Genomic DNA, 12,845 nt, shown 5'->3' on the forward strand with positions numbered 1-12,845 from the left:
TAGTCAAGTGAAAATAAAAGGTAAAAACAAATATCTGCTTATTACAGTATCCAAAAGTAACTCTAAATATTAGGAGGCACTATAAGCACATCTTTTAGTTTTCGTGAGTGCAAATAATCCATGGAGATCCAGTGGCACATTTACAGGAACTACATCCTTCTAAAGATAAGAAAATCCCTATGACCCGTTTACTACTGTTTTGTTCATGATGCTCACGTTCAACACCATGAATGGAAGTAAAAGAAGGGGCTAAATGAACCCTATGTGCTAGGCACATTACATCTTTTATTCCATTTAATTCTCACAAGATACTTGTGAGAGATTTAGATACTATTGTTCTTTTACAGATGAGGAAGCATCTCCTTGGAGAGCCTTAAATCACTTTCTCAGGATTCCATGGCTAGTAAAGGGCAGATGTGCAGTCTGAACTTTGATCTCTTGAGCTCTAACTCAGATCAGGTCTTTCGATGATGCCATTAGTCTGCATCATTAACTTATCTCAAATCTTTGTGCTTTTTTTTCTTCCAGTTCCATGGCAACGTCAAGAACCCTTTCAGCCAGGACATTGAAAATGGTCTTCTGTTTACCAAAAAATAAAGGAGATTTGCAAGTTTTTCCAAGTTTATTTTACTTATATATTTTTTATTTTAACATTTTAAATATATGTAAATGTGGTAGGAAATATATACCATATAGCCTTTTATAAAAATTTTAAATGCAGCAGCATATCATATAATGCAATGGGAAATCAATTTCTGACATCTGAAATACCAAAATTATTTCCATGCAGTTATTTTAGTGAACTCTTTACTAGGCTATTTTCAATATCCACCTAGCCATCAGAAACATTTACAATATTTTTTGTAATTTACTTTTTGAAGTGTTGCTATCACAGCTATTACAGTTATGTAAAGATTTTTGAGTTTATTCTATAAGGAGAATAAATGTAACATTTAATATGATTAAGATTAAGCAATAGTATTAAAATCTTTAAAATAAGAATTTTGTTTCTGATATTTTTGGTACATCGTTTATGGCAGTGTTGTGCCATTTGACTTAGATTAAAATAGGATTTTCTTTACTTGGATTGGTTATTAGAACAATAATTTTATAATTCTTGACACTTTATGTAATTTATAATTTTGCTGTGTCTAATATGACAAATTCCTTTAATTTCAATTTTTTATTTTCCGTGTTTATCCTTGAGTAGAGATTAAAATTTTTATGTTTGAAGCAGTTTTAGTTCATTGTATTAAAATTAAAGCACATTTAATACCTTTTTCTATAAGAGCCCTTTTTACAATATTATTTTTTTTATATTTGCATCTCATAATTTAAACAGCTTTTAATGATTTTGTAGCAAATAATAGGGAATAATGTCTTTAGCTTATGCCATTAGTGTAGTGGTATTTCAGTAATTTAAATAATGCAGCACAAATATAAGTTTTTTAATGCTGTGGTCGCGGATTTTTTTTTCCCCCTTTTTCAACATTTCACAAAAGTAAAAAATGCATTGAAAATTATCATTGTAGATTAGGGTGTAGTATGTAACTATGGTCTTCAGCAACCTCTCTGCCCACCCACAACTATACCTGTTTTCTGTAAGATCACAGTCAGAAAGGTTCCTCACAACTAAGGCCTTTTTCAAGTACTTACTAGTGGTCTCTAACACATGATGAGATTTGCATTGACTAAATCTAAAAAGATAGTTAACCATCAGTGTTTTCTCAAACTCTTTAAGTTAACCAATTATGTGATCTAGCACAAGCCTCTAAAGAGGGTGTAATTCAGCCATATTTATTGTAGAGTAATTTTTCAATTTAGAAAAACACTGACACCTGGGATAAGCTTCTTTGGTCACATTAACCAAATAGAATAGAATTCAGAATACTTTGGTTTCTTCTCTAACAAACAGGACTTTAAAAGGGGAAAATCAAGCGAAGAACTGCAACTGAGAGGAATAAGGAATTTGAAAAAGACTATATAATTAAAGCAATATCAAGATAATGTATATTTTTTATCCATATAGTTGTTTTATTAAAAATCAGAATTCCTGACTAGGCATTAAAGCAATAATATTAGCTGTTATTCAAAAACTAACTTTGCCTCAGCCATTTGATTGATGTTTGGTTATAAAAAGATGTTACAAATTTATTATTAAAAATGTTCCTTTTCGGTAAACCAAAAGTTTACCTTAATTATTCTAATTAAGGATGCTTTCTTTAAATAATTTTCAGATTCCATTGATATTTGTGATGTTTTTATTTCATCAGTGAATTTCTTCAAAAAAAGGAAAATAAAAAAATCTAAATATTCAGTTAAATTTTGAAATCTGTTCTTTGAAACATGAAAAAACAGTATTTTTCCCTTCATGTATGTGTTTTAATTCTGAAAATAAAAATGGAATTAAGATTAGAGCAAACATTATAAACAAAAGAAAATCCTGCTTGTTTGTATGTTATTGTTTTGGAACTTAAAAATTATTTGAATAATTCAATTGAATAAATTGAATTCATTTTCGTTTCAGGTTTTTTTTTTCCTTTTGTTTCTTGAATAATGAGCAAATAATGGTCTGCGGTTTATACAAACCCATTACATGAAAACAACCCACAAAGAACTGACTTCATTAGATGCCTAAATAAACTGATAGGGCACTTCCTTCACTTCAGCTGCTTTTGCTTTCACCTCCTTCCTTCCCCCACACTGCCACCCTTACAAATGTCATTACTACCTGGAGTTTCACAGGACAAGCCAAAGTCCCTGGCCTCATGCAGTTCTCAATTTGAGTTGTAGTTGATTTCACATCATGAAAAGTGATATGTAAAAAACAAAACAAAGTAAAGAAATAAAGAATGACTGGATGATACATAAGCCGAGATGTTCAGGGATGGCCTTGTTAAAGAGGTAGTTAACCTAACTTTCATATTCTTATATCTTAATTATATCACTCTGCCTTCCATTAATAAACATACTGAAAAAGTGCCTCCGAAACCTGAGTTATGAATCTAGCCAAATAAAAGGCTATGCCCCCATTTTCCCAATGACAATATTTGCCAAAGAAAAGTTTTTTGGTAAACTTAAATATATAAGCTTTTAGAGATACAGATGAAATGTTTAAATGTCCATTGTATATTAAAATTTTTTTTTAATTTTAACTCATTTTTGTAGAACAATTTCAGTGTCCTCTCATGCATCTTTGACATCAGTATCTTTGTCATCATTAGAGCTTTTTTGAGCCCTATGACAAAGTTTTCTAAAGCATATCATCCTCACTTATAAGTTTGTGATCTATGCTTTTTAAATGTGTACACTATGGCTATGCCACCCTGAATGCACCTGATCTCGTCTGATCTCGGAAGCTAAGCAGAGTCGAGCCTACTTAGTACTTGGACAGGAGACAACCAAGGAATACTGGGTGCTGTAGGTGTTAAAAAAAAAAATCTATGTACATATCCAAAATTGATTGAGGTCATTTCTTACCCAAAGACATTCCTTATAATAATGACTTAAGTCTTCAAATTAGAGTAAAGCCCCATATTGTTTTGTTTTTTAGGTGAGGCAACCCTTGGTTAACCTCACAGATTACAAGGACCTTGTCAGTTTACAATCCCTTATTTTAAAAAAAAAAAAATTTTACACCTACGAGCACCTGATCTTCCTAGGTGGTCTCCCATCCAAGTACTAACCAGGCCCAACCCTGCTTAGTTTCCAAGATCAGATGGGATCAGACTTGTTCAGGGTAGCATGGCAGTAGACTCCATATTGTTTTCATGGGGGTAATTTTAAGGGAAAAGATAACTTACATTAAGGCATATATGGTATTTTAAAACTATTAAATCTTTTTTTATGGACACAGTTTAATTCATACAATATTATTTTGAGTGTCATGATATACCCCCAATTACCCATGCAGTCTAAAAATAGGATCATGGAAGAATAAAATTAAATTATTCTTATAAAATATTTTTTAAATTAGTTCTAATGAATACAATTTTAAGAGTAGTGACTACGGATTATTATTTAGCAGTTGCTAATGAAAAGAAACTAAGAAAGTAAGGGGTTGTTGATTAGTAATGCAATGTGGAAATAAGATTTAAAAGAATTGTTAGAGATTAAGACAGGAAATTTTCGTAAGCATATAAACCCTAATTTCTTGAGGGTATAAGCTCTACTGTCTGCTTTATTGTTACCATCTTATTTTTGAATCTTCTAACCATTGAAGAATCCCTCTGGTTTCCTTTGAAATATCTTATGGAACCCGTGATCTCAAAATGCACTGCCTTCTAATTTGTTGTCATGGGAAACTGCATTTATCTTAGGAGTTGTAACTCCTTTCATTTTAAAGTCTATTTTTTTTAAATTAGGTAAGAATAATTTAGGTCTGTGACCGAGTCATTTCTTTTTTTAAAATGTGAGAATCTATGTTTTGGGAAAGCTGGTCTGGTCAACTGACCATGTGTTAGTTAATTAAAGATTGTATTTACATTCAGTCAGCAATTATTGAACATCTGACTTGTGCTGAAAGTATGTTATGCTATTTATGTGTGTGTGTGCATCAACTAATCATCCCCATAAAGGGAAGTTTTATTTTCTTAATTTATAAATGCACTCATTCAGAAGACCCTTTAAGATATTTCTGCACCTCAAGTCATCTTTGTGAACATCAGTTAAGATCTTCCAGTATTTTTGTTTGGAAAAGAATATAAGATCTGTCCTAAATCTCTCTCCTTTGACATTTTACTTGCTTTTTTTAACTCTAAACATCGACTTGTGTACGTAATACATAATCCCCTTTTAAAAACTTGACTGTGCAAAGAGCAATACAGTAATATGAGATTTTTGCATGTTGATTAAGAAATAATCACTTTTATTTGTATACAAATCATTCTAGTCCTTTGGCTAAAATTATTTAGTTACATTAAGAAGTGAATGTAGACTGGCTTCTGGTCAAGATGGTGGAGTAGGTAAATGCTGTGCTTGCCTCCTCTTACAACCACATCAAAATTAGACTAAACTTCAGAACAGTTATCATTGGGAGTCACCTGAAGTCTACCTGAACAGAAACAACTGGAGACAAATAAAAGAGGCCACCTCGAGACTGGTAGGAAAGTCAGAGATGTGGAATGGGCTGGTCCCACACCCGCGAAAAAGCGGTTCAGAATCAGGAGGGATATCTCAGCTGTGGAGATTCCCTTCCAGAGAAGCATGGGGTTCTGGCTCCACACCAGGCTCCCCAACTCAGGGTTCTGGTGCTGGGAAGAGAAGTCGCCATAATTTCTGGCTCTAAAAACCAGAGATTGTGGCTTAGTGAAACAGAGGTCTGCTGAAGTTGCAGACATTCCTTTTAAGGGACCCGCATGTGGACTTAATCACTGATAGACTCATTCACTCTGAGCTCCAGGGCTGGGATAGCAGCTCAAAAGGCATCTGGGACAAAGAGAAACTGATTTATCTGGCTTTAGGACAAGGGCTGGAGAGGTAGCTTTCTCTAAGACAGAAGTACTGGCGGAGGCCATTGTTCTTTTGTTGTATCCTACCCCATTCTGGCAAGCAGACACAGGTTGCCACCATAACTGAATCTCCATCAGCCTGGCTAACACAGGTCACACAGCCCAAGTGATTCCCTGAGACCTTGCCCCACCCAACTTGCAGGCCCACCGAAGCCATTTCCAGTGGATTTTTTCATATAAATGTCCCATCTTGGCTCATGCTTCACACTTTCCTAAAACCTCTCAAAGGTTTGCAAAACCTAAACAAACAGCATTTGGCATCAGCATGCCCCATACCACTTGCTGAGTAACCCCAACCCCAGCACTAGTGGCAGCTGGTGTTACTTTATGGCTTGGCCCTCAAGGCACATGCAAGCCCAGCATAGGTGGTGGCCATCTGCAGACTGGTTGGTGGCTCATGCCAGATGGCCCTGGGTAGAGTACAGGCTGTGGCTGAACTTGGTCTGTAGCAGGGCCCCTCCCAGGAGGCCCCAGGGCGGGCACATATTTGGTGGCTGGCTTTGGTCTGAGCCAGAGCACAACCCAGGGCTACATCTTAACACAACACACCCAAAGGGCTGACTGGGCAGGCATTAGAGCCCTACTAGAATGAATTTTGCTCTGTAGGGTCAGCCCCTACACAACAGCTCCTTCACTGTGGTCACTGGCCAGTCCTCAGAACCAATCAGCACAAGGTTAGTCCCTCCCATTGACATGCAGATAGCAACCAAGGCTCAGCTACAGCAGGAGGGCTGTACACAAAACCCATACGAGGGACACGCCTGGATTACCCGGATCAGGTGACCAGGGAGACTGCGCCTTTGGCCCCACAGGACACCTACTACATAAGGCTACTACTAAGACCAGGAGACATAGCAGCTCTACCTAATTCATAGAAACAAACACAGAGGCAGCCAAAATGGGGAGACAAACGTCCCAAGTGAAAGAACAGAGCTCCAGAAAAAAACAAAATGGACAATCTACCAGATGCAGAGTTCAGAGCACTGGTAATAAGGATTATCAGTGAATTTAGAGGAAGAAGATAAACTTAGAACTTTAACAAAGAAAAAACATAAAAATGGAGATAGAAAACAAAAAGAATAAGTCAGAACTGAAGAATACAGTAACTGAAATGAAGAATACCTTAGGAGGAATCTATAGTAGATGAAGTGAGGACCAAATCAGTGATTTAGAAAATAAGGTAGCAGAAAACACCCAATCAGAACAGCAACAAAGAAAAAAGAATTTAAAAAAATGAGAATAATTTAAAGGACCTATGGGACAACATCAAGCGTACCAACATTTGCATCATATTGATACCAGAAGGAGAAGAGAGAGCAAGGAATTGGACACTTATTTCAAAAAATAATGAAGAGAAACTTTCCTAACCTGGCAAAGGAAATAGTGCAGAGTCTCTTAAACAAGATGAACCCAACGAGGCCCACACCAAGACACATCATAATTAAAATGCCAAAGCTTAAAGAAAAAGAATCTTAAAAGCAGCAAGAGAAAAGCAGTTACCTACAAGAGAGCTCCCATAAGACTCAGTTGATTTCTCAACAGAAACTTTACAGACCAGAAGGATTGGCAGGAAATATTCAAAGTGATAAAAAGTAAGGACCTGCAACCAAGATTACCCAGCAAAGCTATCATTTTGCTGCCCAGACAAGAAAAAGCTAAAGGAGCTCATCACCACAAAGCCAGTATTACAGGAAATGCTGGAAGGACTTCTTTAAAAAGAAAAAAGATAAAAAATATGAATAATAAAAGCAATAACTACATATCTGTCAACAGTTACTTTCAATGTAAATGGATTAAATGTTCCAATCAAAAGAGAGGGTAGCTAAATGAGCAAGAAATCAAGACCCTTACATATACTGCCTACAAGAGACTCACTACAGATCAAAAGACACAGACTAAAAGTAAAGGGATGGAAAAAGATGTTTCATAAAAATGGAAACAAATAAATACTTATACTTATACAAATACTTATACCAGACGAAATAGACTTTAAAACAAAGGCTATAACAAGAGACAAAGACAGACCCAATAATCTCACTTCTGGATATTTATCTAAAGAAACTCAAAGCACTACTTCAAAGGAACATAATCCATATGTTCATTGCAGCATTATTTACAATAGTCAAGATATGGTGGTAACCTGGGTGTCCCTAGGAAGAGGTGGTGCATATATGCAATGGGATATTGCTAAACCATAAAAAAGAATGAAATCTTGCCGTCTGCAACAGCATGGATAGACCTAGAGGGTATTGTGCTGAGTGGATTAAGTCAGACAGAGAAAGGCAAATGCTATAGGATTTTGCTTACATGTGGAATCTAAAGAACAAAATAAACTCATAGATACAGAGAACATTTTGAGGTTGCCAGATGGAAGTGGGGTTTTGGGGTAGGTCAAAAAGATGAAAGAATTTAGAATTACAGATCGGTAGTTACAAAACAGTCATGGCAATGTATAGCATAAAGAATATAGTCAATACTGTAATAACTGTGTGTGGTGTCAGATACTAGACTTATCAGGGTGATCACTTTAAGTTACATAAATGTCTAATCACTATGTTGTATAACAAACTAATATTGTATGCCAACTGTAATTTAAAAAATATTTTTAAAAAGAAGTGAATGTATTTTACATACTGAGGATTATGCTAAATCAATAATGACTCCTAACCCACTGATTTCCAACGAAGGTGTTTTTAAAACTAAGTCTGAATATTAACAAAAACATCACTTTCCTCAAAATAGATTCTGTCTCCACATTATCTCTTCAGATGCTATCCTGAAGCTTATTCTGCTCCTTAACCCTTATGAGAAGCAGGCTCTCTTCCTTCCATTCCTCATTATTTTCAGAACTATCCCAAGACCATTCACTTTTTTGACAGTTTCCTGGAGCTACACACCCACCCACTTAACCTTTCTTAGAGCTGAACTATACAAAATACTGTTTCAAATATGCCATCTATTGAAAATGCACACATAGGACCTGCTGAATCAGCCATGTTACTTTTGTAATCTTCCACCAATTTTTCAGGGCAAAATATTGAGACAGAGTAAAAGCTAATTTTCTTATCCTGCTTTCTGAGTTCTTGATCCAGGAACCTGCATAATGAAAAAGTTTCTCCTATAATCTGCTAGTACCCAATCAACAGGCAAAGTGAAAATAATGTTAAGGAAAGATATTCATCAGAAGTGAAAGTCCAAAAAAGATTTGAGGGTGGCAATGATAATGGGTGCTTGCTTTCATAAAGACAATGAAAATTTATTTCATTCAATGTAAATATACTTCCAAGTTACAAACAGCAAACGTTTATAGAGCACCTTCTATTGCTGAGCTCAGCAGTGTGATAGATATTTAGGATTGAAAAATCAATAATACATTTCTGGCATGAAAGAAGTTTATAGTCTGTGTAGAGAGGGAGAGGCATGCAAGAAACCAACCATTAAAGTTAGGGAAATAGTATGATTTATTCTGTGCTTGGTATTAAAGGTCTTAAAAGGAAAACCATGTAATTCCTCCTACTGGATTTAGGCATACTTATAAGAGTAAGACAATCCTAAGATGAATCTTGAACAATCTGAGTTATATATGCTGAAAAGATGAGAGTAAGGTCTTTAGGTGGAGGAGACACATATGAATATAACTTAAAACATTCCACTGATATTGTATGTGTGGGTGTATGTATTATCGGAAAATAAAAGGGACATGCGTTACGCTCCATCTTCCATGGAATGATTTAAGTTGATAAAAGAGAAATAGATCCTACATTCTTGAGAAAATAAGCACAGTGATTTCGCATTATCTCTTGGCATTATCTCTTGGCATAACTGGTTTTGCCCCATCTGGATACATACCCAGAAGTGATATTGCCAAATCGAATGATAATTCTATTTTTAATTTTTTGAGGAACTACCATACTGTTTTCCGTAGCAGCTCCACTATTTTACATTCTCACCAACAGTAGTCAAGGGTTCCAGTTTCTCCATATCCCCACCAACACTTATTTTTTTTTATAGTAGTTATCCTAATGGATATGAGATGATATATCATTAATAATGATTCTTCTTGACTTTTAATACCTGAAGCTCATATAATATATATCCCTTGATGTATTTTCAGCCAGCTTAAAATTAGAAAAAATACTTATGTCCCCCAAACGATGTAATATTTTAACATCATGATGTATAGGAAGTCTTGTTACATTTCAAATACATAGATAGAACATTAGAATGACATCTTTTTAAAGTGCCCAAGTGTCAAAAACAAGGTAGATGTCTTGATTTCACACCTAATACTCAATGCAAACTTTCTCAGTTATTGTGTGATTGTCTTAAAGGTTTCTTTCCACTTTTAACCTTTCATATGTGACCCTTGGTTTCCCTGGTATGTTATGATTCTCATACCAGATGAGAACACATTGAATAAAATTGTGGAGAAAGAAGCAAAGCAAGACTGACTATGATAGACCAGAAGATACTACTACATAGAAAATTACTATTTATTAAAACCATATTGTTTGGTGATCAGAAAGCTATGTTTTAAGCATTTTACATTCAAACATGATAGCTCATTATTTGTACATAGATAACATGTTTTTGTTACATTTTAGGAAATTTGTTGGAAATTTGAAGTTGACATGCATTATAATTTTTCCTATTAAAAAAATGGGAAATGGGCTTCTGCTAATGCAGAATTACTAGTTTTCAGTAAAGGGTTCCTGATTTTACCTCTATTTGGAGCTGAAGAAGTAAAAATATCTTTGAAACGTCACAAACTTACAGAAAAGCTGGAAAACTTTAAGCCATTTAAGAGTAAGTTGCTGACTTGATGCCTCACCACTCCTGAATACTTTTTAACTTCTGTTAAAAAACAAAACGTGTTTCCTACAAAGAAGGAAGTTCTCTTACATAACAATACAATCATCAAAATCAGGAAATTAACACCAATACATTACTACCATCGAATCCTCAGATTCCCATATAATTTTCATCATTTGTTCCAATAATGGGCCTTATAGCAAAAGGACCCAGATTAGAATCTCATGTATTTCATTACTAGGTCTCTTTAGTCTGGAATGTTTTCTCAGTCTTTCCTTGATTTTTATACTTTTGAAATTATTAGGTCAGGTTTGTATGATGTTTTCTTATGATTATTTCTTTGGCCGGACCTCTACTTTTCACAGTGAACAAATACATGCTAAAATCCAATAAAACTGAAATGTAAACCTAGGAGTAGGAAATGATTTAAGACCTAAAAAGCACACAAAAGAAAATAAAATGGATTCGACATTTTTATTCAAAAAACAGAACAGACTAAGAGAAGTTATTTGCCACAAATAAAACTGACCAGGAATTAACATATAAAACATATTGCTGGAAATCAACAAACAAAAATATTGAGCATCCTGTAATTTGAATATGCAAATCACAAAAGGAAGCACAATGGTCAACAAATGTATAATGAAGTGATTAATGGGAAATGCAAATTATAATGAGATTCCACTTTACACTCATCAGAACAGCAAAAAATATCAGGTAGATAATATCATTAGGGAAGTGAATAAAATATAGTAGATTCATACAGTGGAACACTATACATCAGAGTGTTAAAGAAAAAACCACTCAGAATGGGTGTCACTCGTGCTAAAATCTCAATACCAAACAACATTTAATATCTGATCTATTTGCCATAGAACAATGACTGTTTATTGAGGATTTACAGGAGCCTTAAACTGGACTCAGATCGGTGGGGGTTAACAGATCTACTGAGAAAAAAGAGATTTAGAGATTTCACATTCTTGAATCCCCGTCAGTGCTTAGCTGTCTACAGTCATCCACCTCTTGCCTCGCACCTCCTCCTTTCCCTTGACATAAAAGACACTTGAATTTGGGGTGCTCTTAAAATGGATTTGCCAAAGTGTTAAGATCCCCATCTTCTAGAGCTAGGGCCTTCTCCATCAATAAAACTTTCTTTATTCCAAACTCTGATGTTTTGAATGTTGGACTGTGAGGCATCTGGCACACGAACTTTGAATCGGTAAACAAAACTAGAAGTTAGAAGCCAAACACTAAATATAGTAATGATCACCATTTAGTGAAAGAAATTAGAAATAAATGTACAGCACATTGCTCTTACGGAACAAAAGGAAATTTGCTTGCTCATGTGTATCAAAGCCAAACGAGACTAATGAGTTTGCAGCAACGTAAAAGTTTATTTAAAGAAACGGTGCCAAGCCCAGAAACAGATGAGCTAGCTCTCAAAGACCTGGCTCCCCGATGGCCTCAAGGTATATGAAATATAGGGGAAAGATCATTAGTTATGGTTGAATCAAGGAGAAAGAGAAGAAAAAACGTCATTTTAAAAAGATTTGGACAGTTACAATACCAATATATTTATATGAAACACATAATCCTATATATTAAGTTACATAGCTAACTTAAGGATGTATGCCGAATGCACTAGAGGATGTTTTTCAAGAGGAGGAAATGAGTTGTGTATTAAGAATGAAGGGGAAAAACAAGGATTTTTGCACAGATATGTTCGATAATGTGTGTTTAAATAATAGGATTAATTATACCTGTTTGAGATCCAAAAGAAAGTAGGAGTTAATTTCCATAGCAAACTATGAAAGGATATAAATTATATCCATGCATTTTAAAATTTTTCATGTAACTACAGCAACTTAAAATTTAACTTTTTAAAAGTGTTAATGCATAGCAGCATTATTCACGGTGGCCAGGACATGGAAGCAACCGAAGTATCCTATGATAGATGATTGGCTAAAGAAGCTGTGGTACATATATACAATGGAATATTACTCAGCCATAAGAAGAGATGAAATACTGCCATTTGTGACAACATGGATGGACCTTAAGATAATCATGCTAAGCGAAATAAACCAGACTGGAAAAGTTGAAAATCACACGATATCACTTATGTGTGGGATGTAAACCTAAAAGCAATAAATGAACAGAACAAACAGAGACTCATGGATATGGACAATGGACTAGTGGTTACCGGAGGGTAGGGGGTAGGGGAAGAGAGAAGAGGTAGCAGGGTAAAGGGGGTCAAATATAGTGGGACTGGGGGAGGGTGAAGTGGGTAAAGGGGATCAAATATATGGTAGCTGAAGGAAACTGGACTCTGGGTGGTAATCACACAAAGGAATATATAGATGTCAAATTATAATATACATCTGAAAATTATATAATTGATTAACCAATGTTACCGCAATAAACTTAATTTTTTTTTTAAATTGTTAAGATGACAATAAGCTAGATATAGTTTTAACCAAGACTGCAAATGTCATAAGTTCAATTGTTAAAAGATGTATTAAGATA

At 34.9% G+C, this 12,845-nt stretch overlaps 1 protein-coding gene and 2 pseudogenes across 1 annotated transcript in view; 2 read left to right on the top strand and 1 right to left on the bottom strand.

Annotated features, from left to right (window-relative positions):
• TEX15 (testis expressed 15, meiosis and synapsis associated) overlaps positions 1–12,845 on the top strand; it is a 60,221-nt gene that overhangs the window by 44,882 nt on the left and 2,494 nt on the right. The window lies entirely within an intron of this gene.
• On the top strand, positions 3,309–3,427 carry LOC112483457 (annotated as a pseudogene).
• Positions 3,637–3,756, bottom strand: LOC112483403 (annotated as a pseudogene).

Source organism: Pteropus alecto, unplaced genomic scaffold (genome assembly GCF_000325575.1).
Source record: "Pteropus alecto unplaced genomic scaffold, ASM32557v1 scaffold24, whole genome shotgun sequence".
NCBI lineage: Eukaryota > Metazoa > Chordata > Mammalia > Chiroptera > Pteropodidae > Pteropus > Pteropus alecto.